This window comes from Neopsephotus bourkii, unplaced genomic scaffold (genome assembly GCF_033783945.1).
Source record: "Neopsephotus bourkii isolate Nb327-2 ecotype Australia unplaced genomic scaffold, CSIRO-AGI_Nbou_v1 NB_1388, whole genome shotgun sequence".
NCBI lineage: Eukaryota > Metazoa > Chordata > Aves > Psittaciformes > Psittacidae > Neopsephotus > Neopsephotus bourkii.
In genome coordinates this window covers 5,965,647-5,991,085 of record NW_026901866.1, presented here as the reverse complement: position 1 = coordinate 5,991,085, position 25,439 = coordinate 5,965,647, and the positions used below count along the sequence as shown (strand labels likewise).

At 38.0% G+C, this 25,439-nt stretch overlaps 1 long non-coding RNA gene across 1 annotated transcript; it reads left to right on the top strand.

Moving 5' to 3' along the window:
• The first annotated feature begins 2,917 nt into the window (after positions 1 to 2,917).
• Positions 2,918 to 13,920, top strand: LOC133219979 (uncharacterized). Its single transcript, XR_009727607.1, has 2 exons — positions 2,918 to 6,927; positions 12,785 to 13,920. It is a non-coding gene; the product is annotated as an uncharacterized LOC133219979 (long non-coding RNA).
• The last annotated feature ends 11,519 nt before the right edge of the window (positions 13,921 to 25,439 follow it).

The following is a 25,439-nucleotide window of genomic DNA, read 5'->3' as shown; positions in this document are numbered from 1 at the left end:
GCAGCACTGGAAAATTGCAGCATAGCTTCCTTGTTAGCATTTGGAAGAGGTCCCCAAAGCAGCATGGTGGGGTGAGCACCCTGTGATTTATTGTTATAGTTCCAGGTCTGCCTGCAAGTTGGGGCCTTCACACGTGTTTCATTACTGCCTTAGGTGTCATGACAAACAAGCAGAGTCATATTAACCAGAGCTCTATTAGATGTGCTCAGGAGCCTACATGCTGTACTGTGGTTCTGCAACCTGTCCTTCTGCAGCTGACCCACCACTTTGCATTCCTTGTTCAGTCCTATTTCCTCCTGAAGACTGAGGCTTTCTCTCACTTCAGCGTGGCTAGTTACCCTACAGTGGTATTTTGGAAGTTGTGTAACTGTAGTTTTCCACTGCCCAGAAGTAGGCTTTTTAACTTTCTAACATGCCAAAGCATGAAGACTGCATGTCACAAGTAGGGGGAGGGATGTGAGAATGAGAATTGCACGCATCCATTCATGCAACTGTAGAATCTCTACTACACATGGGGCTCCTAATGCTGCTTCAGCCAAGGGCATGACTACGAAACACAGTTCCTGTGTAAAAGACTTGCCTTTTGCTCCCTCCTGACAAGCACCATATCCTGCATCAAGTAGATGAAACAGGCCAAGACTCTGGAGTCCTATTTACAGTCTGTGGAATATGAGACAAAGAAGTGTTGTGGTTAAACCCCAGCCAATAATTCAGAACCATGCATCCACTTGCTCGCTCCTCTCCTTCTTCCCCCCACAGATCTTGGCGGGATTGGGAGGAGAATCAAAAGAATGTAAACCCCATGAGCTGAGATAAGAACAGTCCAGTAACTCAGTTATAATACAAAACTACTACTACTATCAGTAATAATAAAGATGGTAAGGGAAATAACAAGGGGAGAGAATATGAAACTAAAAGGGGAAAGGGAAAAATCCAATAAACATAAGTAATGCACAATTGCTTACCACCTGCCGACCGATACCCAGCCTGACCTGAGCAGTGATTGGGCCCTTCCAGATAATTCCCCCCAGTTTGTATACTGGGCATGACGTGCTGTGGTATGGAATGCCCCTTTGGCTAGTTTGGGTCAGGTGTTCTGTCCCTGCTTCCTCCCAGCGTCCTGTGCCCCTCGTCACTGGCAGATCATGAGACTGAAGTCATTGACTGAGGTAAGCATTACTTAGCAACAACTAAAACACTGGTGTGTTACCAGCATTTTTCTCAGGCTAAAGTTGAAAACACAGCACTGCACCAGCTACTAAGAAGCAGAAAAATAACTGTTACAGCTGAACCCAGGACAAGAAGAAAGTGTGAAGGAGACAGATTAAGACCTGGCATATCCAGTAGTAACCATCTAGTAGAGCAGATGACATACTGGTGTGTCCCTGTTTGTCAGGTTATTGCAATTTATGCATTCCTACATAAGAATAATAAGAGTATGGACTGAGCAGTGAAGGGTGAGGATTTTGTTTATTGATTGACTCCATTAACTACAAAGTACCTACAAAATACCTGCAGCACAACCACTGTGTAATGTGCACCATTCTCCTGCTTTACAACTGCAATGCATAGAATGAGAATTCATAGTTACACATAATAACCAGAAAAATTACATTTCTTAATATGCACAATGTTTATGCATTGTCAGGATCTGTCAGTGTGGAAGATTGAACACCCAGTGTCAAATCTGAGAGGGGGGAAAGGGCAATCTTGGAGCAACGGCACTTACTCCAGCTCTGCCCTGTCTCTGACCTCAACTTCAGTCAGAGCACACCATGCTTTAAACAAGGAGCAAAGCGGGTGAAGTGAAAGCAGTTCAGCTCCTTTGCTGCTAGAGATCAAGTCTGAGCAAAACTATTTTGAAGCAAGATTGTCAGTTTAAGTGAATTATGTGTGGTGGCTTTCTGATGTAGATGACTGTCCATGAGAGACTGGGTTGAAAACACCTAACTCGTGTATGCACACATAGGTTAAGTGATATAGTTAACTATAAACTAAGAGATCTATGCTGTCATAAAAACTGTCTCGATAAGACCATTAAAAGAGTACAGTAGCTGCATTTTAGATTACTAGACTCTGGATCTTGGTTTGTAGTTATTTCTTATACTGAATTTCTGAATTCTGTTTCTGGCTCTACAGTATTTCACAGATACAGTCAGAAGCTAAGAAATGGCACTCTACTCTAAAATGGAGCAGAGATTTCTTTCTCTTTTAGCCAGCTGAGTCTCTTTAGCCAAGATTATTCATCAATTCTTAATCCTTATTTTCAGTTCAAATGTCAGAAAAAATCCAAAATATGGGAGAAGGAATCCAGCTGGGTGGCTAGTTCTGAGGAGCTGAAGTGAATTTGAGCACTACTAAATATTTCTAGGTTGTCTTTTATGTGAAATTAAAATTCTTAATCATTTCTCTTTGGTGTAACAAGATTTAGTATCTCAGTTTCTGGAACTTCATTCCATTTAGATATTACGTGTTAGTTTATTATCATATTATCATAAAATGCATTATCATAAAAGTAAGCTAATGCTGAAAAATGTAGAATTAATGTTGACAATAATGTCTTCAAAAATTATGGACATGTATTCAAAAAGACAAACAACCCAACCCCCCCACACTTCCCCCTCCCCCAGAGAAAAGAAAATCTCTGGAAAAGTTACAATGACATGAAACTCCAGGACTGTGGTGTCCTGTGTCCCTGATTGGTCTTGTACTCAACCAACCTTTGGTAATTTTAGAAAAATTTTCAAAAGTCGTTTTAAAATGCTCTGCAGTATATAGCTTATGTCTAGTGCGAATAGGAAGACTACAGAGTAAGAGCTAAACCAAGCAATTTTATAGACAACAAGATATTCACACAGGCTACTGCAGGTATTTCAAAAGTTATGCTCCCCTTTCTTTCTGTCTCCTGTTACAGGTCATGTGTTGAAGTGCTCTGTGGGGCTTCTTGGTACTTGCCCTTTTGCCTTGATGAGAAGTCTGCTCTGCATCAACCCTGCATAATTGAAAGTTCGGTCACCAGATGAGAATTTAGAAAGCCAAAGAAACAGCAACAATGCCAGCCTGCAGTGGATCTTTGTACTCTCCACACATAATCCAAGCTAAATTAAGCAACAACCTGCTTTGCAATTTCACATTTATTTTAAACACTTCTTGTAGAATCAAATAGTAACCTAAAGAATCAAAACACCTAAATAACTGAATGCATTCTCTCCTAAGAACTTTAAGACACCATTAAAAGAACCAGGTAGATATAACACCATATATAAACCCAGAAGTTCTTCCTTTAGTCTGACTAATCTGGTTTATTTGCAACTAATTTTTCTGCCTATTTTGAAATTTGTGGTTTCTTCTTAGTATTTTTGCCTTTATAGCTCTCAGGCTTATATTGTACTATAGAAGCATTGTACTTGCAACCTCAATCACAGAAAATACAAACTGTATTAGCAGAATGTGGCTATATTTGCTATAGATAAAATTCTCCCCTTGTCTATGGATCCACATGTAACTTTGCCAAAAAATCTGTCAAGTCTCTCAAGTGTGGGCCAAGTGTGAGCAAACTGTCTGTGTTTCCCAGACTGATTTGAAAAGATTTTCTGCAGAACCCTACAATCCCATATCAGCATTTGTTTCACCCTCTCTCTGGGTCATTCCAAGGAATAATTTATGGAATGTCTTTATTTTTGTATTTGTGAATAGTGTAAAATCCCTGTAATCTATTAATCATCTGAACCAATGAAATTCACTTTTCCATGGATTTCTCTAGTGTTGACTCTGCTATCAAAGAAAGTGCAGATCCCAGCTGCACTGGGACCACTATGCGAACATCTCTCTCAAATGGGTTTTCTAGTGTCTTTTAAGGTCTGAATGATCAGAGCAGGCATTTCCTTCACTTGGGATCTCAAATATATTTTTTAGTTGTCCAGTATCTACTGTCTATGAAATTCAGAAACTGGTTTCAGAAGTGATTAGCAGAAGCCACAGATAGAAAGACAGAAAAACTGAGACAAGTACACCTGTTTTCAAAAACAAACCTGGCTTGAGAGGTTTTCACAATCATTACAAACCTGAACAATAAATATTAGACACCTGACATATACATAGTAATACAAATAATCTTTGTCCAGGAAACTTGGTTGAGGGCAGGGTAAGGTGTGCAGTTAAGTGTGCTAAGGATTGACCAGCTGACAGGTCCCACAGGCAGTTTTCAGTGAAGAATTACCACTGAATTAGCGTGTTTCTACAGCGTTAAACTGGCATTGGGCTTCACCCGATTTAAAATTTGCATCTGCCATCTGGCAGTAAACAAAAAATCAAGGCTGATAACATTGGCAGATAACATTGGAGATCAGGAAAGCCACAGTGAGCAGTCAAGATGGCATAGCATCCTGTGTCCCTTCATGCAAAATATCAATATAACTAAATGCAAAGCTACACTGAAGAGCAAGAAATGAATATTCAGAACAAGAGACTGGCTACATGCTGGAAAACAGTGACTGAATGGGACTGGAGGTTTCAACAGACAAATATCTTAATGTGAGCTTCCTTGGTGTGTGAAAGCGTTTCCAAGGTGAGTGGCTGGTCATTTCTTTAGTGCTCCCAGGGACATAACTTCAGCAGGCCCTATCACCACATGCGATAGTGGAGAATGTGTTGTATGTGGAATAGTTCAGGCTCTCAGCTCAACCCAGCCACCTACACTGAGGCTGATGAAGGAAATGTCACCATAATTGAATTTCTGTGCATAATTTTACATGAGTGAATGAGCAAAGTGACTTAGTGGCAGAATAAATTAGTATAGTATCCATTCATTGTTTAAGAAATATTACAATACAAATCCTTGCTTAGATCACATTGAAAATGAGTTTTGATGTCTCTTCTTAGTTCTGGTTTTTCCACATGAAAGGCCCAGGATACAAACAGCAATGGTATCACAGGTCACAAGCTTCATACTTTTCAGGGACTATCTCCCAGCAGTGCCTGTCTATAACCAATCCTAGAGTTTTCATAAACAGCACATTAAGAGCTGATATTTTTTAAACAACAATGAAGAAAACTCTGAACAGGTAAACCTGAGGGAAATAGGTCATATTAATGGCAAGCATATTTTTCATCACACAATAGGACAAAATTTTTTTTCTGGGGGGAAAAATTAGCAACTTTTTCAAATGTTCTTTCTTCCCCAAATAATATGAAAACTATAATGTGACACTGCACTGATGTGTGAACTAAACATATTCTTAAGAAATAGGGTCAGCTGTAGAGGCAGACAGCATGCTACCCTATGGGACCTTCTGTCCACACCTGGCAACTTGTAGTCAGAAGCATCTGGCATCAGGCTGCATGACTAAAAGCATTTTAAGGACCCCTATGCATAGACTAATATAAGATCAACTCCAGTACACAAAAACTCCTCAAAAAGCATTTTGCATGAGCTGAAGTATTATTTTAGAGGTCTGCAGAGGTTAGGAGCATAGTAGCCACTACCGAGTGCTGACCACCATGGTGCTGAGTAGACAGCTGAAGAGTGGGAGTACTCAGCTGGATAAAAAACAAATAAGTACATTAATTGGGAAAACAGAGAAGTAAGTTTATCTGTTGCACAGGGAACCAGGCAGGTGGCACAGAAATGTCTGGCAACTACTTCTAGTTGTGATTAACATCCATCAAAACGGAGGCTTTCCAGCAGGTCCACAGACTAAGCCCTGTCATGTCATTGGATGGTGATGTAAAGCCTACAATGAATTTCATTCGCTAATGAACAGGGCTTCAGCAGATGAAGGACTAGATCCACTCAAATAAAAAATGGTAGAAGTGAGAAAGTTGGTAAATGTGATTTTTTAACTTTTTTTTTTTTTGCATGCAGACATGAACCATCTATTTTATGCACTCTTTAAATCACAGAAAAAAAACTCTAGTACTTTTTTCTGCCATACACCTGTACTACAGCCATGATCAACAGTTTCCTTGAAGTAACTATTATTTTTACAGTAGCAGTACTAGTGTATTTTAACTATGAAAGGCTTTTACATTAAAAAATATTTACGTTGTGATAAGTATTTCCATTAGATTTAGAGATTTGTATTGGACATTCAACATAGACAGTATCCAAAAAAGAGCTACGGCTGTTCATTGTAATAAAGCTAAAAAGGAAAAGAGGGAATACAATAAACCACAAACTTGTAACATGCTTCTGTGAGAGAAAAAATGGGTTTATGTATTAAGACAAGCTTATTGATATGATAAAGTTAATTTAGTGTAAACAAGTACCCTTTATCAAGAATACTGTAACATAATCGTAAAAACGTAGAAAAAACGAAATACCATCAGTTTACCTTGGTTTCTTTATAGGCTGGTATTAAGGACTTAAAGCACTCAGATATGAAATTTATATAATGATCAATACATTTCCTTATATATTCTTTCAAATGCAATTTCATTTTTAGTTGTAATCATTTTAAACAGCTTTTATAGCATCACAGCCGCAGACTAATGCCATTCATCTGAGGGAAACACCCCACTTTCACAACTGTCTATCTGAACCGTACGGCCAAAGCCATGAGTGCTGTAATTTCAGAATAGCAGACCAGGCATATGCTTTTATACATCAGAGTGTAATGGGCTATGAGTGATCTGAGACAGCACCAGGTTAGTTGGAAACAGTACCTAAAAGCTTGGAGATGCTGAACACAAAAATACATTGTGATAGAGGTTTGAAAAAGTATATCTGTATGCAAATTTTTTTGCTACTTTTCTCCTGACAGTAACAGCAACCACATGCCTGTTGCAAGTAAAAATAAACGACGAAAGAATACAGAATCTGCATGTCCACTTGCTTTCCTCAAAACAAGTTATCTTAAGGGAGTAATGTGGCCTGCAAAAGAAAAGAAATACTTCAAAGGCTAAATTCAGCTGAACAGGAGGGTAAAGGTCTGTTTGCAATTGCTCCCTGACATTTCTGCATGTAATTTTCATCCATCTATTTTAGACAGACACCTATTTCACTGGTTTTGCATTCAGTCACTCCATTTGCATGCATACTTATGGTAATTGCAAGTGTAAATATAGTGGGGAAATTGACCTCAGGCCTTGATCTTATTTTTTTTAAATGTGGTCCACATTTATAAGAACACAGTTAAATTTGCCACTCCAAAATTCTGCTCCTCACAAATACCAGTATACATCAGGAGTATTATTTGGTTTCCAAGTGTTCAGAAGTGAAGGAAAGGAAAAAGGGAGAACAGCTGTAAGAATAAAGACGTGTTTGAAGGAGCAGGCAGAGCTTAGGATAAGAGATATGTGACAATATTGTGATTTACAGATCAAACATTCCAGCCAGGAGCTGTGTATGAAAGCAAGATACAGCACTGTTCCAACTAACAGGATAGCTCTTCAGCTGATACAGTTCAGCAAAGCTTCACTGGAAACAATGAAGCTACACTGATTTACACTGGCTTGAGATCTTGCTCAATATGTTTATAGCTTAATGGCTCAATATTAATCTAAAAATCAGAAAAATAACAACTTGTCATTTATTTAACCCCAGCATGATGGAAGGTTAAACTAAATACAGAAAGCCCATAACAAATAACAGGGACATTCTAAGGTCACCAAATGAAGGCTGTCGTTTTTGTATTCAGGCCAATGATAAAAGAGTTTTTAAATGTTTGGACATTCAATCTATGTAGTGCCACAACCTGAACATACCCCTTTACCAAACACAGGCTCACTAAATCCTCTTGGAATGTTGCTTACCTCTGAATAAATCAAACTTGACAGACTAGGTTAACTTTACAGATTCATTTTTCAGTCACAAGTGATTGATATTTTTTACAGAATACAAGCTACAAAATTCTTACTGCATTACTGACTATTGGAAGTCATATTGTTCTTGGGTGTCACATGGAAATCCAAGCCATTTTTCAAGTACTTTCACAGTCATCCACCCTCTCTGTGAGAGGACAGTAGTGAGAGTACCTCAAACAAGGATCACCCAGCGGAGATAGTTTATCAATTATTTTACACTGGTGTCTGTCTCCTAGAGGCTGAACATGCTGTACTGTGCATTTTCCAGCACTGGTCCAGTGCTAAAATCCTAAATCCATTATCTTGGCTAATGTCACACACAATAAGGAACAAAATACTGAATAAAACTGAATGAAAGTTGAGTTATAGGGAGGTTTATTGTTAGTTGATTAAAAATCATAACTGAAAAGAGGAAGGGGAGTTAGAAGCTATTTCTATCATATGATTAAAAAAAATCTTTTGTGGGAAGGACAGGAGTAAAAAGCCCCTTCATTTTAAAATTTGTGTGTATTTTTTGTTCCCTTAATTAATAAATAAATATGCATGTAAGTCCTATGATGCCAACAACAATATTCATATGTTGCATTTCTCGTTTGTCTATGTTGGTTAGTATGTTGGTTAGTATCTGTTAAATATGCTATGTTGGTTAGTATCTGTTAAATAATTATACATAATACAGCTTGAGGCTATTTGATATGGGTATGTATAGAAAAATGATTGTAATTCACTTTTATTATTATTATGACCTTGGTCTATGACAGGACTGAATTAAATATCGGTGAGAATTTACACAATTCACTGTGCTCGGGTTTATGCCACTTAACATTCAATGTTTAACTGAAGCACCTAAGTTAGGTGGATTTAGATGCACATTTGTCCCGAGGCTCTCTATGCTGTCAATGAAGACTGATAGACACTGCCAAAAGGCAATTCTGATCTCAGATGAATGGAATTACCCTTTGGGGTGATTGCCACCTCCATTTTCCATAGAGGGAGACTAGGGTAAGGGTGCTACCACACTCAGTGTTTCAACTGTGCACTAAACAGTTGTCTTGGGGTGCATATTATGCACGCATTCTGGGGAACCACAGATCCTCAAATTGTTAATATTTCATATTATAATATTATGTTAGAAATCTAATATTTCCTGATCATAAAGTCAACAACCAGTTGACAGAAACAAAGAAAAAAACCCCAACAACAACAACAACCAACCAACCAACCAACTGGAAACAAACAAAAAACCAAAACCAGTGCATCAGCTAAGTTTTATGATTATATATCTGGGCATTCATCAATTTAATTTTTATTCTCTTTCAATGTAGTCTAAAGATATTGCCATAACAGTCCCAAATACCTTCATTACAGATGGGCATATAGCTTATCTGAGAACTTCAATTACCTTTCCTATTCATATATCACATGCAGACTATTAAGCATCTTATTTGGCAATCTTCTTAGGCAGGTGGGCAGGACTGATAAATATTGAAGTTGTTCTTCATTCAGTTCAACTAGTGTGTGCATTTATTTCTTCAGATTCCAGGAATAAATCCCACTGATAACAACTAAAGTATCTCCTCCAACCTGCTGAGTAACCCTCCCTCCCTGAGTAATCATTGGTTGTTGGTTAAACAGTTTCAGGTTAAGAAACTGAACCAAGACATTCACCCTCCTGTGTATATGTTGTAACCACTGCATTAAGAAGTGCTATCTGTTCTGTTCTTGCCATTTTTTAAAGAAAAAACAGTCCCTGTTTACTTCTTTGAAAGTGGAAGCCTGGGCACCTAGCTACAGGACAGGGTTCAGTGATCTGAGGATCTGAGAGGATGTGGGTTTCAGATGAAGGAAGTGCCACTCTTAGCACTTGAAAAAGGTACCTTGAAAAGTTAGTGTGAGGAGTGTGACTTTCAGACTAGCCCCGGCCACTGCTGAATTGAGTGTCCTTGTTCAAGGTTTTTGTCCATTCTGGTTGCACATTTCATTTGAAACCTCTTGCAGCACTTCTTAGGCATCTCATTTCCACACTCTTCCAAATTAAGCACTTGAACCAAGAAACTGGGTTTGCTGACTGTGAATGAGACTATCAGGATCAGGATTAAAAAAAACAATAAGACATTGACTGCTGCTGACTGGGACAGCACATTACAGAAGCACCGCTATATTCACCTTTCTCTTAGCATCCCCTCTACAACTGGCTACTGACAGAGAAAAGGTTGTGGACTGTAAGACTGGATCTTTGGAGAAGAGTCTGTGCCAAGGGCTCACTATATACACTAAACATGTACCAGTTGAGTTTACATCAGCTGTCTCTAGCTTGCTCCCTTTGACTTACTTCTCATTAGTAATCTGAGTGCACTGGGAGCACAACTCTTTTAGCATTCATCTGAAAAGAGTCCAGCTGGCACACTCAGAAACCATGCCAAAATATGAGCCAAAGTACGTTAAGTGGGGACTACTGGAATATTCACATAGTTGTTATCCCAAACACAACACTAATGTGGACACAGCCAGTGTGACCACTTTTGTTTTCTGATGCGCTGCTGTCCTACAACATATATATAATTTTGTCTTTTTACTTGAAATATTGGAATTGCTGTTGTGCTAGCACATTACCAATTAATGTAGTTTTCATAGATGGAATACAAAGTTCAAAAGATCAGACAATAATCTGGATTTTTTTTTAATACTTATAAAAAAGAACAAAAATGAAGAGCATCTTCTTGTGAGATGTTTGTTGGGTTTTTTTTATACCATTATGTTTACTGTTTTATGCAGTAAATTTATGAACCTATCATTCAACAGCCTTCTCTCCTTTTCAAACACCATATACATTCCTGTATCCTAATGATACAGAAATACTTTTTCTTCCTTTTTAAGAAAGATTGCCTGTAGAGTTATCTCTGAGGAATGGCCAGAAAGGAAGAGGTAGGGGGTCCTAGACACAGAGTGGAAATTGAAAACATAGAGAGTAAGAAGTTTTAAATGCAGTATATATATTTAACAATAAAGGAGAAACAAAGAGCAAAGAACACTCTTTTCCACTTTGGAATTCAAAACGGTCAATCCATATTATAATACAGTTCATGCTACAAAACCAAATTCATTCCAGCACACAGTGAATTTAATTTCAAAGAAATTCTGAAAAATTAGCAGCTTCTAATGAGACCAGCTTAAAGCATAAAGGATATTTCTGCTGAACAGATATTGAGCTTCAACAGGAATTTTGTTCTGTTTAAGCTGGCATGTCCTCCACTACCAGGCTTACCATGAGCAATGCAACTGCAAAACAATCAGATATTTTTTCAAATTTTGGATTTCAAAATCTGCCATGAAATATTTTGGGGCACACAATTTACATCTGACACTTTACAAGTCAGTTCTTGCTAACTAAAGCTTCTTTCATCTTGAGCATCCAGTTAGGACTTCCAGTACTGGTATTTCAGACACATTAATCCAGTGTTCAACTAAGGCTGAAAAGTCTACTCTCATTTTTTTGTTTTTATGGAAGGGTAAAGCAAAAAACAAGCAAGCAGAGCACACTCAAAATTACATACCAGTTCTAGCCCCCACGTTTCTTGACTGGATCTGTAGTTGGAAAGTTGGATAGATATTTCTTTCAATTTTAACAGTTCTCCCCACTTGTACACTACAGGAAGAATCCAATATTTTGCAAGGATTTTCATAGAAAGAAAGGGAAAACAAAAAAGAAAAACAAGGAGGAAAAGACCACTGGATTCCAAATACCAGTAAGACAGTATACATTATACCGACCTATGGTGTGGGTGTTACTGGTTCAAACTCTCAATTGAATTTAGGCTGCCATTTTCTATAGTGTTATAGTTCTTTAACTACCCAGCTGTAAAAAAAAATAAAGATTCATTGTACTGTTGTACCTACATTAATTAATTACTTAAATAAGAAGAAAGCTTTAATTTAGGTCTTCCATTTACAAAGATATCACATAACAAACAGGCAAGTGTTTGCTCCATTGTGAGTTGTTCTAACCTTGCACATCTTTTCTTAAAATCTATTGTAAAGCTCTAATATTAGCAGCTATCAGCCTCTGCCTACTAGCCTCATTTCTCCCACATCATTTTTTTAGTAAAAGTTACCATCATCTATTAAATATCCCTTTTATCCCATAAATTAATAGCCAGGGCTTTACTGTTCAAGCAACTGCAGGAATAACCATACTTCATAGAAATTTACTTCAGCCTGAGCTGCTTTCAGTATAGAGGTGCTGCTGAAAATGGCTACATTTCACAACTGGAGTTACTAATGAACAGGAGAGCTAGCTGTTATGACTTATCCATAAATAAACAATAAACAGCAACTTCTAGTGCAAAGTCCAGAGTTTAACCAATCCACTGTCATTATATCCTGCCTGCTCTGACTTAGTATAGCCTACACAACCACATCCAGTAATTATACTGTAGCTGGTAAGGAATCCATCCTTATTTTCACTCAATTCCTGACATGGTTATTTAACCATCCACCCCTCTATTCATCTGACTTTCTGGGTGTCTCATGGTAACTTATTTTCTTACACTCTCCCCTGCTAAACAGCTGCAGTATGTAACATACACTATCATTTTCCTTTAAAACTTTTTCTCCAAATTATAATGAAAATACTGTTATCTGTTATACCTTCTATCCACAATAAGCATACAAAATAACGATTTGGAAGGACTTTAAATATTTCAATATATTAAAAATTTAACCTAGGGTCGCAATATCCTCATTCCTGTGAGGAAGTCAGATGTTGAGCAAATAATAAACAGGAATGATCTATACAAAGCTTTTCAGCCCTACTGAAGCTGTGGCAACAGTCTCATTGCCCTCAATGTCAGTGTAGCCAGGATTTCACCCGTTGTTAATCTGAAATTTCCTTCAACAGTTGAATCACTTTAATTGTGAAACAAAAAGGAATTCATAATAAAGTGACTTGTCTTGTAAGATTTCCCATATTTACTGTTTCTAGGTAGAAACACAAATGAGATAAAAGAAACTGACAAGAGATAAGAACTGAGTGGTGCCCTGTGGCAGGATCAGAGGGAGTGGGCACTAACTGAAACATAGAAGGATCCTTCTGAACATCAGGAAACAGCTTTTTACTCTGTGGGTGACAGCACTGGCACAGGTTGCCCAGGGAGGCTTATGGACGTTATCACCGACCTTGAAGATATTCAAAAGCTGTCTGAACATGGTCCTGGGTAACCAGCTTCAGATGGCCCAGCTTGAACAAGGATTGGACCAAATGACCTCCAGAGGTCCCTTTCAATCTCAGGAACTGTGGTTCTGTAGCACTTGTCCAGTAGATTTAGACTACTTGGTCCAAGTAAATGCTGTTATTACTTTCTTTCTTACCAAACACTACTGATCAAATTTTTTACCTTGACCTTACAGAGAAAAGGTGCCTGCAGTACCTCTACAGAAGTAGATGAATAAAGCAGAGTAATCACAGCCCAATGCTATACCTCCTAAGATGTCAGCCAGCAATGGCTATTGCCCTCCAATCCAATTAATTAAAGAGTATTTCTAAAAGATACCATAATTCCTTGCATTTGCGCAAGTTTCCTGTAGGACAGATTTCTAGTGACCTTAGCAAGAGTCTGTAATTACTCATGACATAAAGGCCCCTTTTCAGTGCTCAAGAAAGTGAGGAGCAGCTTCGTACCATCTAGACGACAGTTCAAGATGAGCAGCATTAACTTTAAATAGCAAATTAATCTTTTTATAGACTATGCTTAATCCTTGGGCAGAACCTTACAGTTATTAGCACCACCTGGTGCAATATGCATAAAATTTGCTGCCACTGTTGAGACAATCCAAAGCTTATGCTAGATTTCAATTCCACTTAAGGTTTCAAATAAGGATTTAAATGGGGTTTTGGAATGTGGAGTGAAAGGGCTGGTTAAGCTAGTCATTTCCCAAGGTGGTGCACTTGCTGTGAACTCATTGTGTGTGGTTTCTAGGCCTAAATATGCAAAGTAATAGAATATGCCTTCAATAAATTTTATAAATAAATTCTGACTATACATATCATTTTAAATATGGGTTTCATATAGATGATAAAATATGTTGTAAAACAATAAAAAGAACAATGTCTTATCTGGTCATCTGTGTTATGTGTCTTACCTGAACCACATGAAACGCAGCTAAAAATACTTCAACATTTTTTGCCAGACAGTACAATGATAAGAATAAAATAAAAAAAAAGTGTAAGGAGAAAAGTCTTCTTTCAGTGATTTTTTTCCAGATCTGCAACACCCTAACATGCAAAACTGAAAAAAAAAAAATAGAGATTCTTTTTCGTATTGATTTGGTCAGTTGGTAAAAAGGGTATGACAGTAAAGGGAATGTACAGTACCTGCGTTTTGATCTTACTTAAGGTTGTAATAGAGAGGTTATACATTTCATCTGAGCTGACAGCAGTTTGAAATGTTATAGATAGGCTTCCTGAGCACAGCCATTATTTACTGTTTGACTGTAATGTCAGTCTTTTTCAGCTTTTTCAATATTGTTTGCACTTTGCCTTTGTGAAAAGGGCCTTGATTGAACTATACAAGGGGAGATATTTCTATCTTTTTATGGGATCAATGAAGATGTGTTTACAGGTCCAGGACACAGTGTACACACCACAATAATGGATTTTAGTCTGTTTGTTGACTGAAAGCTCCTTTTCTTTGTAACTTGTCAATCTTGCATCTATTACTTGATTGCAACATAAAAGGCTATTTGGACAAGCTCTGAAACAACAACTGTATCAATCTAACTGAAGTGGTTACCTGCACTAAATATGCAGCCCTTAGCAGGATAAATCACTTAAATTTGAAATCATGCAGGACTTTATTTGCCTCTCCATCTGTCATCCCTGCAATGTGCAGTTTTCTTTAAACATTTTAATTGAAATGGTACAAATTGCAATGAAATAATGAAAATTAAAACCCCACACAGTTAGAATTCTGAACATAAGCAGAAACTGTATGAACAAGTCAGTGCTCCAGCCTGTATCATTCCCACCACTGATTTCCTCTGTTCTGCAATGATCAATGAATATTTAGTCAGGAGTGAGTGTCCTTAGCTTCCAGCCCTCAAATTTTTAATGTTGTCTATTAGAAGAACATAATCCTTCCTTACCCCTCCAGGTAATGATAAATGTATACCCTAAAGCATCTCATCCCATTATGCTTACTGAGTCTTGAAAAACACATGGATTCATAATCTAAACAAAATTATTCATGCCCCAAAACAACATACAGCTAAACCGTTTGATTCAATGACATTCAAGAGCAAGGAAACTCCACAGGGTGACAGCATGCAGCATAAACTCTGTCGCAGAGCTTATACTGTTGCACAAAAAAAATAACCAAAACCACATTTTGTGAATGTTATAACAAGTCCAAGAGGAGTGACACCTCAGGGAGCGAGAGCCAACTGTGGAAGTTTGCCCTAGACTACCAGAGGCAACTGTTCTGAGACAAGGGTTGCAGGGGCAAATGCTGTAGTCACAGCAGCAGGGATAGCATAGACAGGGACTCAGAGTTCAACAGCAGCTGTAGTCAGCACTGATTTTTCTTGGGTTTCCTCTTTCTGCTTTGTGCTAACTAGAACCAGCAGTGGGAGCACCTGATCCTCCTAATTCAGTGTCTCTCCAGCTCCAAAGGTGCACGTATACACAGCCCACCTGCCACACACGATGGGATTGTAGAGAAGAAAAGCTTTTGTTTTCATTTCACAATTGACTTTCAGGGTATGTACCAACTTTGGTTCCAGCACACTTCTAGCAGACCACTGAAACTCTACAGTGCTGGAAAGTTAAACAGAATACCAAAGATAACAACAAAAGAAACACTAATATGAAAACTGATGCAGCTCTGAAAAAAAAAACAAACCCAAAACCAAACAAAAAATTATGTCCTCTTAACAAGGTTAATTCATTTGAAATGTATTCACAAACTGCAGAATACTGATGCATTTTTCTTACCATAGTTGACATTTCTAATATTAGCATTACTAGAAGCAGCTATTCCTTATTCTCAAAAGAAGAACAATAGTTGGCTTGACCTGCACTCTCTTATTCCCTGGTAGCAAGCACAGCAACAAGAAAAGGACAGCAAATACCTGTTTCAAAAATAATTTCCTATCTGGCAGTGATTAGACTGCTATAAAGGGAAAATGTTGCAGTCTCAGTGCTATCATACTGGAAAGCTTCACTAGCAGTAACATTTTTGTACCACAGCTTTTCAAGCTAAAATGTAGAAATGTTCTTTCTAAATTGCATAAGACTGTGCATGTTCTACTCTCCTTTGTTCATTCTTGCTCACAAAAGTTGCAAGTAGTTAACTTCAATCTGAATGAGTCATGGTTCTAAAACCTTGTGCTTTTAAAAAGACCACGGCAATGAGTTTAAAAAGAACTGAGGGAGATCAGCATATAACAAATTCAAATATATTATTTTTATACACATTTCATATGCTGTTTCTGAGACGCTTTTGTTCTTTGACCTTTACATTTCTGAGGCTCAGTAAAATAAGCCCCATCATAATTTCAGAAAATATTTGCATGGTTATTCAGTAGTATCCTCTTCCCTTTGCAGAAACCAAACAGGAAACTAAAGGTATCAAATGCTATTGAGCAACATTGCATATAGCAAAGGGTTCTTGGGCCATCTTAGCCATAGTTGTTTAAAAAACCTGCTTTGTAGTTACATGGAGTTCTATGTATTTGTCTGTGGTTTAAAGTCATCAGAGAAACAGTGATGTTGTTCAGCAGGTTTCCATACATGCACAGGAGAGAGGCTGAAGGGGTTATTCCTAATTTGGTTTGTAATCATACAGCAAATAAACCAGCCAAAACCACCACAACTCTGAGCAAAGACGCATTAACAGGAGACTGCTGAATCCTAAGAATCTTCAAGAAGTTTTACAGAACTTGTAGTTTAAAAGGTAATGGAAGACTATTTGTAGAGCTGTGTTTCCGATTCCTGTAAGTATCTTTGTTTCAGTCTCAATGCCATATAATTTATTACATTAGTCATTGTAACATAGGGCATATGATACAGCCTGAAGAAAGAATGAATAAACTAAGTACCTTTCTGTCTTTTTATCCTGTTTTCATCTTCTATGCAGGAAGTTTCTAATGATAGGAGAGCAGTAGGAGCACTAGTAACGGATAGAAGTTGCAAAAAATCAGTATTCCACTTACAATGCCAGCCAGTAAACAGATTTCTGTAAAGGACAGTATGGAAAGAAACAGTTAAGAAACCTTGTTGTTGTTGTTTTTTTTTTAGACAGGTCACACAATTAAAATAATCACTAAATATCTATAATAAAATATATGCTACAATGTCTTGTGATTTCTGGTAGCCAAAACCAGGATGAGCTGCAACTTGTTAACTTTATACACACATCTGAAAGATCCAAGTTGTAGAAAGGCAGCAGTACAAGCCAGTGGCAGCCTAACAGCATCAGTAGTTTAGTTTTATGCTGCCATTTCAAGTGATGTTGGTGGACTCAACCTTTTTAACACACAATGATGTCTAAATAAGCAAAATACAACCGAATGGCACAAAGAAAAAAGCCTACACTTAGCTGACTTTTCATACATAGCTCCAAGAGCCATCAGTGTAGGATGCTAAACTTCAGTAAATCAGAGGCAGGGTGAGTGTAAGTATGACAAAGATAACAAATTTGAGTAAATTTAAAAGGACATGACACTTTCTGCTGTTTTCATTTAAATTGTCACAAGTTTGACATCCGGAGAAACTTAAAAGCACTTTCTACCCCTGAACTAATTTGTAGACACTGGGGAAATAGTACACTTTTTCCCCTTAAAGATACAGTGTGCATTCCTATCAAGTCAATTGAAGCTGCCTTGGTTTTTGTCCTGAACTGGCTTCCCACTTGGCAGCCTCATGTCATCTCAGTGCCACTACCTCTGTCAATCCCAGCCAAGTGGTTTTTTTTTGTCAGCCATAAGTAGAAATAAAAGAAAAACTGTCCATATATGTTCTTTTCAAACCTTGATACAGACACTGTTTTTGTAGTTAGTGTACAAATGTTCAAGCCTTAGCTGGATAACTTCTGCTAGTCCACCTGATCATGTCAGACCAACAAGCCTTGATTATGCTTACTACATGTTGTAATATGTACAAGTGAGATAATAAACAAGTATTTTTTTGTTTTCTTGTTTTTCAGCAGTTGTAAAGATAGATGATTTTTAACAGTGCTATTTAGAAAAAGGAAACACCACACCACTACTGAATTTCTGCTGCTTTTTAAAGGAAATGTGCAAAATTTACAATACAAAGATATAAAAATTTCTTTTTCAATATACAGTTTGTTAAATGAGCATGACTAATTTGGTGCTAACAGCACTGCCTCATTCTTGGCTCAAAAGGCTCTCTGTGCAAATCACATAAGACAATTAATAGAAAAAAGACGTAGAACAGGGAAGAATGGAACAGGACAAGTTCTGGAGCTTTTCTCCCCTCATAAGTTCTAAATAATGTCATCATGGTTATCACTCTTTTTAGCTCAGAGATTCATGGGGGGGGGGGGGGGTTCAGCCCAATGGAAAACTTTTAGTTGAAAAGGAGTGACAAAATAGACAACTCAAAGCACCCTTATAGTCAGAGCAGTCTCAGGACAACTGAGAGAGCTTTAGCATTACTTGATACAGATGGCTTAACCATGGCTTAACCATGCCAAGTGCAAGATCCTACACCTGGGTCGGAGCAATCCCAGGCTACACTGGGTTCAGCAGTAGCAGTCATTTTTCTCCTTCTTAGTAGCTGGTGCAGTGCTGTGTTTTTGACTTTCAGCCTGGGAACAGTGCTGATAACACTGATGTTTTTAGTTGTTACTCAGTAATGTTCACTCTGACCAAGGACTTTGTGAGTCTCATGCTCTGCCAAGGAGGAGGGGAAGCAGGGAGGAAGCAGAGACAGGACACCTGACCCAAACTGGCCAAAGAGGTGTTCCATACCACAGCATGTCATGCCCACTATATAAACTGGGGGCAGTTACCTGGAAGGGCTAGATCACTGCTCCAGTCGGGCTGGGTATCGGTTGGCGGGTGGTGAGCGGTTTTATTCTCTTCCCTTGTTATTTCCCTTATCATTATTATTATTGGTGGTAATAACAGTGGTTTGTGTTATACCTTAGCTACTGGACTGTTCTTATCTCAAACCATGGGAGCTACATTCTTTTGATTCTTTTCCCCACCCCCCTGGGAGCAGGGGGAGGAAGGAGGGTGAGTAAGCGATCAGCTGTGTCATTATGGGTTGTCATCTGGGCTTAAACCATGACACAGGCCCAGATACAGGTTGAGCAGAGAAGAGATTCAGAGCAGCCCTGCAGAGAAGGACTTGGGGTGCTGGTTGATGAGAAAATGAACATGAGCTGGCTTCAGTGTGTGCTCGCAGCCCAGAAAGCCAACCATATCCTGGGCTGCATCAGAAGGTACATGACCAGCAGGTTGAAGGAGATGATCCTGCCCCTATACTCTGCTCTCCTGAGACCTCACTTGGAGTATTGTGTGCAGTACTGGTGTTCTCAACATAAAACCAACATGGAACTGTTGGAACAAGTCCAGAGCAGGGCCATGAGGATGGTCAGGGGCCTGGAGCACCTCCCATATGAAGATAGGCTGAGAAAGTTGGGGCTGTTCAGCCTGGAGAAGAGAAGGCTGCGTGGAAACCTCATAGCAGCCTTCCAGTATCTGAAGGGGGCCTACAGGGATGCTGGGGAGAGAGTCTTCATTAGGGACTGTAGTGATAGGACAAGGGGTAATGGGTTAGAACTTAAACAAGGCAAGTTTAGATTGGATATAAAGAAGAAGTTCTTTACTGTAAGGGTGGTGAGGCACTGGAATGGGTTGCCCAAGGAAGTTGTGAATGCTCCATCCCTGCCGGTGTTCAAGGCCAGGTTGGAGAGAGCCTTGGGTGACATGGTTTAGTGTGAGGTGCCCCTGACCATGGAAGGGGAGTTGGAACTAGATGATCTTAAGGTCCTTTCCAACCCTAGCTATTCTATGATTCTATGATACACACCCGTCCAGTCTCTTATCTTGGGGTGGAGGGGTGGACATTCTCCATTTCTGTAAAACACAGCATACAGTTCTACCTTTAAGAAAGGATCATCAGCTGTTGGTTCACAAAAAAACCATCTTTCTTTAGTCCTAGTTAAATCCTGGAAAGATGTGACATTTAAAATATTTTATGGTTTTAGGTCTTTATTCCATATATTTCAGGTCCTGTTTTGTGAAATCTAACTTTCTGTATTAATTGTATTACTTAGCTCTGTATTTGTTACTTAATTAACTCTGGCCGCTTTCACATCTAATACACTTCTGCTTTTTATGTGAGATCCAGGTGCCCAAGTTTTTTTTTTTGCCCAAGTTGAGAACTGCCATGCCTAACTAATTTTCTGGTTTCTTACTTTACCTGGGAGATGATACATAGCAAACACCTTTCTCTTCTCCATGCAGAATAAGAAAGTTCCTAATGCATTGCTTTACAATTAATTACTATATAACAGAAAGATGATCGACTTCCATAAGTGGTCTTACCATTTAAAAGTTGGTAACTTTGACCAAAATTACATTCTTGGAAAAATCTCCTCAATCAAAGATTTTTTCAAACATCATAATTTTATGTTACAATGCTGGTGTGTGATGTATATTTATAGATATTGTAGGCAGTTGTAAAATCAGATCATACACAGGTGAATTAAATGCCTGCATATGTACATATGCACTTAAGCATTATCTTAGTAGGAAGTCATAAAGAAATACTACAGCTGATTAAATCAACCAGGTAAGTTTTCCCTACATATATAGAAGGAGGTAATGAAAATATTTTCCAGATTTCCTTTTCCTGAAAAGTTGGTTATCTTGTTAATTCAGGAAGATATTAACTATCCAATAAATTCAGCATATCCCTAGTTGTAAGCTGTCAGGATGTGACATAACATTCTATAACATGATGCTACATGGTACATAATGCCTTAAATTAAAAAGAAAAAGAAAGCAAGACATTTCTTTCAGAGAAATAGTAGGTAGCTAATCTGAATATTTGGGGTAATTGGCTCTAGGAAGAGAGAGAGAGATCATTATTTCAGGTTCCCTAGTGAGTGTTAATTAGTCATATTTCTTCATTGTTTGACAAAAAGAATACTGCTCGTACTGCTAAATCTATAATGACATACAGGCTTTTGCAGCACAGGTATTTTAAACTACCTTGACTGACTGACAGGTCGGTATTTCTATTCATAGTTGAGTGTGCTCACAGAGTCAAAGTTATGTTGTCTCAAGAGACATGAGTGTTTTCTCATCCTGATCATGAGAAGCCTTATTTTTAAATAGCAGAGAACAAATTGTACTCTGACCATTAAAATGGAAGTCCTCTATTTGTAAGCATAAAGTGTGCACAGTTTCCTTTAAGAATGAAGCCTCAGCACTATGCTTAGGCAGCCAGCAGTCAGCAGCTATGGGTAAATTACAAGTACTTTACTGTCATGTTAAGCATCCAAGTCCAACACTGAGGTGCAAGAGTGGCAGTATCATGCCCGTCAAACTTTTGTTGTCTGCTTCTGACAACCAGATATTTAGCACTAAAAACTTAGGTAAGTGAGAAATAATATCACAAAGATAGCTATGTTGCTCTCTTTATCTTTGACATGACTACATTGCCCAAAAAGAGAGAAGAGAAATGTTGGACTTACTGCCTACATGAAACTTCAATTAAGATTCTTATTCCAAATAACATTAATTTATTTAAGTTGATGAATTCAATAGAAGCACCTAGAAAAAATATGTGATGGCATAACATTCACAGACATGAGAAATATTTTCAAACTGTTCTGCATCCTCAAATCTAAAGACTCTTTCTTTCTAAGAGGATTACTGATTGCAACAAGACATGGGAAATGTGTGTGTGAATGGTTATTGCGCTTCCCCCACCCTTTTTTTAAATGAGGAACAGATTACCTAGCTCAGGCACTCAGATACCTGTTCTCTGTTCTATCTTCAGTATATCTTGCTCATTAGCAGGGTGGTTTCTTACATCAGCACCTGCATGCATTTGTGTGAGGACTCAACAAATAAGTAGTGAAAATTAGAGCTGCACAGATGAGAAAGTTATTCTTCTAGCTTTGTGCTCTTACTTAATCTACTGAGCTAAAACTTACTGTACTTTTGAGAGCCTATTAATGAATTGATTAGATTTTCCTACCTTGGAAATGTTTTCAGAGGGCACAGCAGTGGCTAAGAATGGGAACCTCACTCATTAAGTCATTACATGTCTGGCAGAACTACTGGATACCTATCTTTTCCTATGAACTGTATGAATAAACCTGGTAGCACTTGGTGCCCGAGACTAGCAACAATAGTATCTGAATCCCAGTGTGGAATTACAGCTTTGTCAAATTCAACCCAGTCCCAGAAAAGACTGCGTTACCTTTTATGTGTTACAACTTTTCCCTTGCAGCCCAGATAGAATTGCATTTACTGCCTGCTTATATCTGAAAAAAATACATACAGACTTCCACAAAATGTAAAACATTCAGATTTTTATATGATACAATTGTAAAACAAACAAACAAACAAAAACCAAACCCCCCCCACAAAAAAAAAAAAACAACAAAAAACACCCCAAACCCACCAAACCACCAAAAAAAAAAACAACAAAACCCAGACAAACCCAATCCAAAGCAAATCAAAAAAATACCAAACCACACAAAGGGCTACACTTGATGGGTTGGTGTAACTTTACTGACTTCATTTTCGTGGAACACTGCTTCATGGCTCGTACCCTAGTCAACACTCAGAAGACTTGCTTTCTTTTTAGTTAGAATTTCTAACCTCTGTTATCTCATCTGCCTTACAAATATAACTGAGATTTGTCTTCATAAAATATTGAAGCATACAGTACTGAGTAATTGCTAAGAATTAACCTGACCACCATTACTCAGCGTATGCACCTCAACAATGAAATTCTGTCAATGACTACAGCAGGAGCACCTTTTATCAGAGGTGATTATACCATATATGACTTTGAAGGGTACAAAAAATCCACCTGCAGTGTGAGTACATACAGCAATGAAAAAAAGTTACTACTGATTCCTAATGACAGTTTAAACAGACATGAGGTATGGTAACTGATATGATAATAGCCATCTGTATCCAATCTTGTCCACATAAACTTCAAAATTTGTCATAAGAACTTTAAATAACAAGGCTCTAAATGTTCTGTGACTAAATTTTTAGGTCATTCTTCTATGACAAGAGTATTGTCCACAGCATTTAAGGCCCTGTGTATTATTCCTGTCTTGGGGTCTCATGAGAAGTCCTTATTATCAACAGAGGTATGTACACAAATAAAAAAAAGATATCTCAAATGGTCATTTTAAGCCTTTCTAACAGTAGCTTGCTTTGCAGCATGTGGCATTTAACATTTTCAAGGCACCACACAGACATTAGCTAATGAATCCTGACAACATCCTTGTGAAGTAAGTGTCTATAATCATCACCATTTACAGGTGGTAAAGCTGACACAGAAGGCCAACTTTGTACATGAGCTACAGTAGGGATACATTTAGCCAGATTAGTTAAGTGTCATAAAGAATTTTAAACAAGTCCTTTCTGCTTGTTCACAGGAGAACTAGAAGCGAAACCTGGGGTTTCCTCTCTGCAGTCCTCAGACTCAATACACTGACATGCTACCTAATGATTTTAAGGAATTCTGGGCCAGACCTTCAGATACCATCAGCAGCTGCAATTTTTCTGAACCTAGCACAGTTTTAACTGCTTATACCAACACACAACTTAGTCCAAAGTCTTTCTGAACAGCCTCACACAAAAACTCTTTATGCCTGATTAAAAAGAAATGAAATGCATTTTCTTGGCAGCACCTGGTCTCTTCAGGAACACGTGTTTACATTTTGCTGAATTACACAAATACACTATGCTTTTTGGATAGCTGCAGACATATTAATATTGAACCGCAGACAACCACATGTTGGTAATGAGCCCATTTTGTGCCTTGGCTCATGGAAAAGAATGTGGAAATACCTTGTTCTGTGGTATTTTTCCTCTGTCAGTACTGATACAGTGCCTCAGGCACTCTGAAAATAATAGCATAAGGTTAACTGACAATTGCATGTGTATTTACACCACTAGCCTGATATTATCATATTGTTAAAGAAAGAAAAAATCTGGGGATAGAATACGCAACTAAATAAATTTCTAGCTGGTGAAAGCAAGTTAAGCTAGAAGAGACATTACTTTTAAATTGCTCACATAGCTCACACATGCCATATACATGCCATTTCAGGAACCTCTGAGAATCCTACAGGAGGGGCAATGACACAAAGAAAGCTTTAAAAAGCAGTAAAACATCAGCCCAAAATTTTAAGCTTTTCATAAATGCACTATGAGGCCACAGGGAGCAAGTGAATTAAGCAATGAAGGATTCATCTAAAAATTGAGTTGCTTTGACAGCTGGAATGATCTTCAGAGTTTTCTTCAAAACAGTAAGATACTTTTTTCTGAAATTAGGGAAGAGTCTGCAGGCCCTAAGTTGTAAGGTCTCAAGGAACTGTATTCGTGGGACAACAAGTAATTAGTGTTGTTATGTGGCACACATGTATTTTTAATATGTGGCATGGCCCTCAAAATGCAATGAGATGTCCTAACTGGAAACTATCCTGCTGGCTTCTTGAAGACTCCCATCCTTACATTCTGTACTAAGCAGAGAAATAGCTGTGGCTTTCATTGCGGTGTCTGAATAAACAGACTCTCCATGCCTCTCACTTGTGCCACACCTTGCAAATGTGCTCCACTTTCCCTGTATCACCAGTTCTCCTTTTATGTCTGTGAGTGTGTCCTGCTCATACAAGTTCCCATTAAGCTGTTGAGTTTACTCCAAAAGCATTGCTCCATAGCTTAACGCTTTTCATATCTATAGAGTTAAACCAGGTCCCTAACTGTGCTTAGGAAACACATCCTTTTATTTTGTGTAAGGCTTTGGTTACATCTTGGATTTTTATAAAGTTACAATTATGCCTCTGTAAGCCCAGTACTTACTACCATTGCTGGATACACTTTTCCCCTTTAACTTTGCTGACCTGCCACATAAAATGTCATGCATTTTACTTGCAAATTAATTACTGTGGAGATTTTTAATTAATGTGGGGATTTTAATTTTCCTTTAGCTTAGAAGGACATGAACAAGTTTCACTTACATAATTTCAATTCAGTAAGAAGTTTTATTTATTGGTTTCTCTGCTGCATAACAAAAATTAAATCCCAAAAGCATATACTGTGCAGCTAGAGATTATTACCTGAACTTTAGCTGGTAACATAGTTTTAGTGTTGATCACTGAAGAATTTAAGCGGTGATTTCTGGGAATGTACACTATACCTAACCTTTTCACCAGTTGTCTCACTGCCTGACTTTAAATATATTTTTTACTCAATCAATAATTTCTTAACTGACAAAAACAATTTTCTAAAAGCTGTGGTAGTATGTAGAATTTGTTATACAGCAGTAATTCAACTTGTCATGTTGTCCAATAGAAATATTACCAGAAGGCAATCCACCAGTTTCAGTCACTGTCACCGAAGTTTAAACA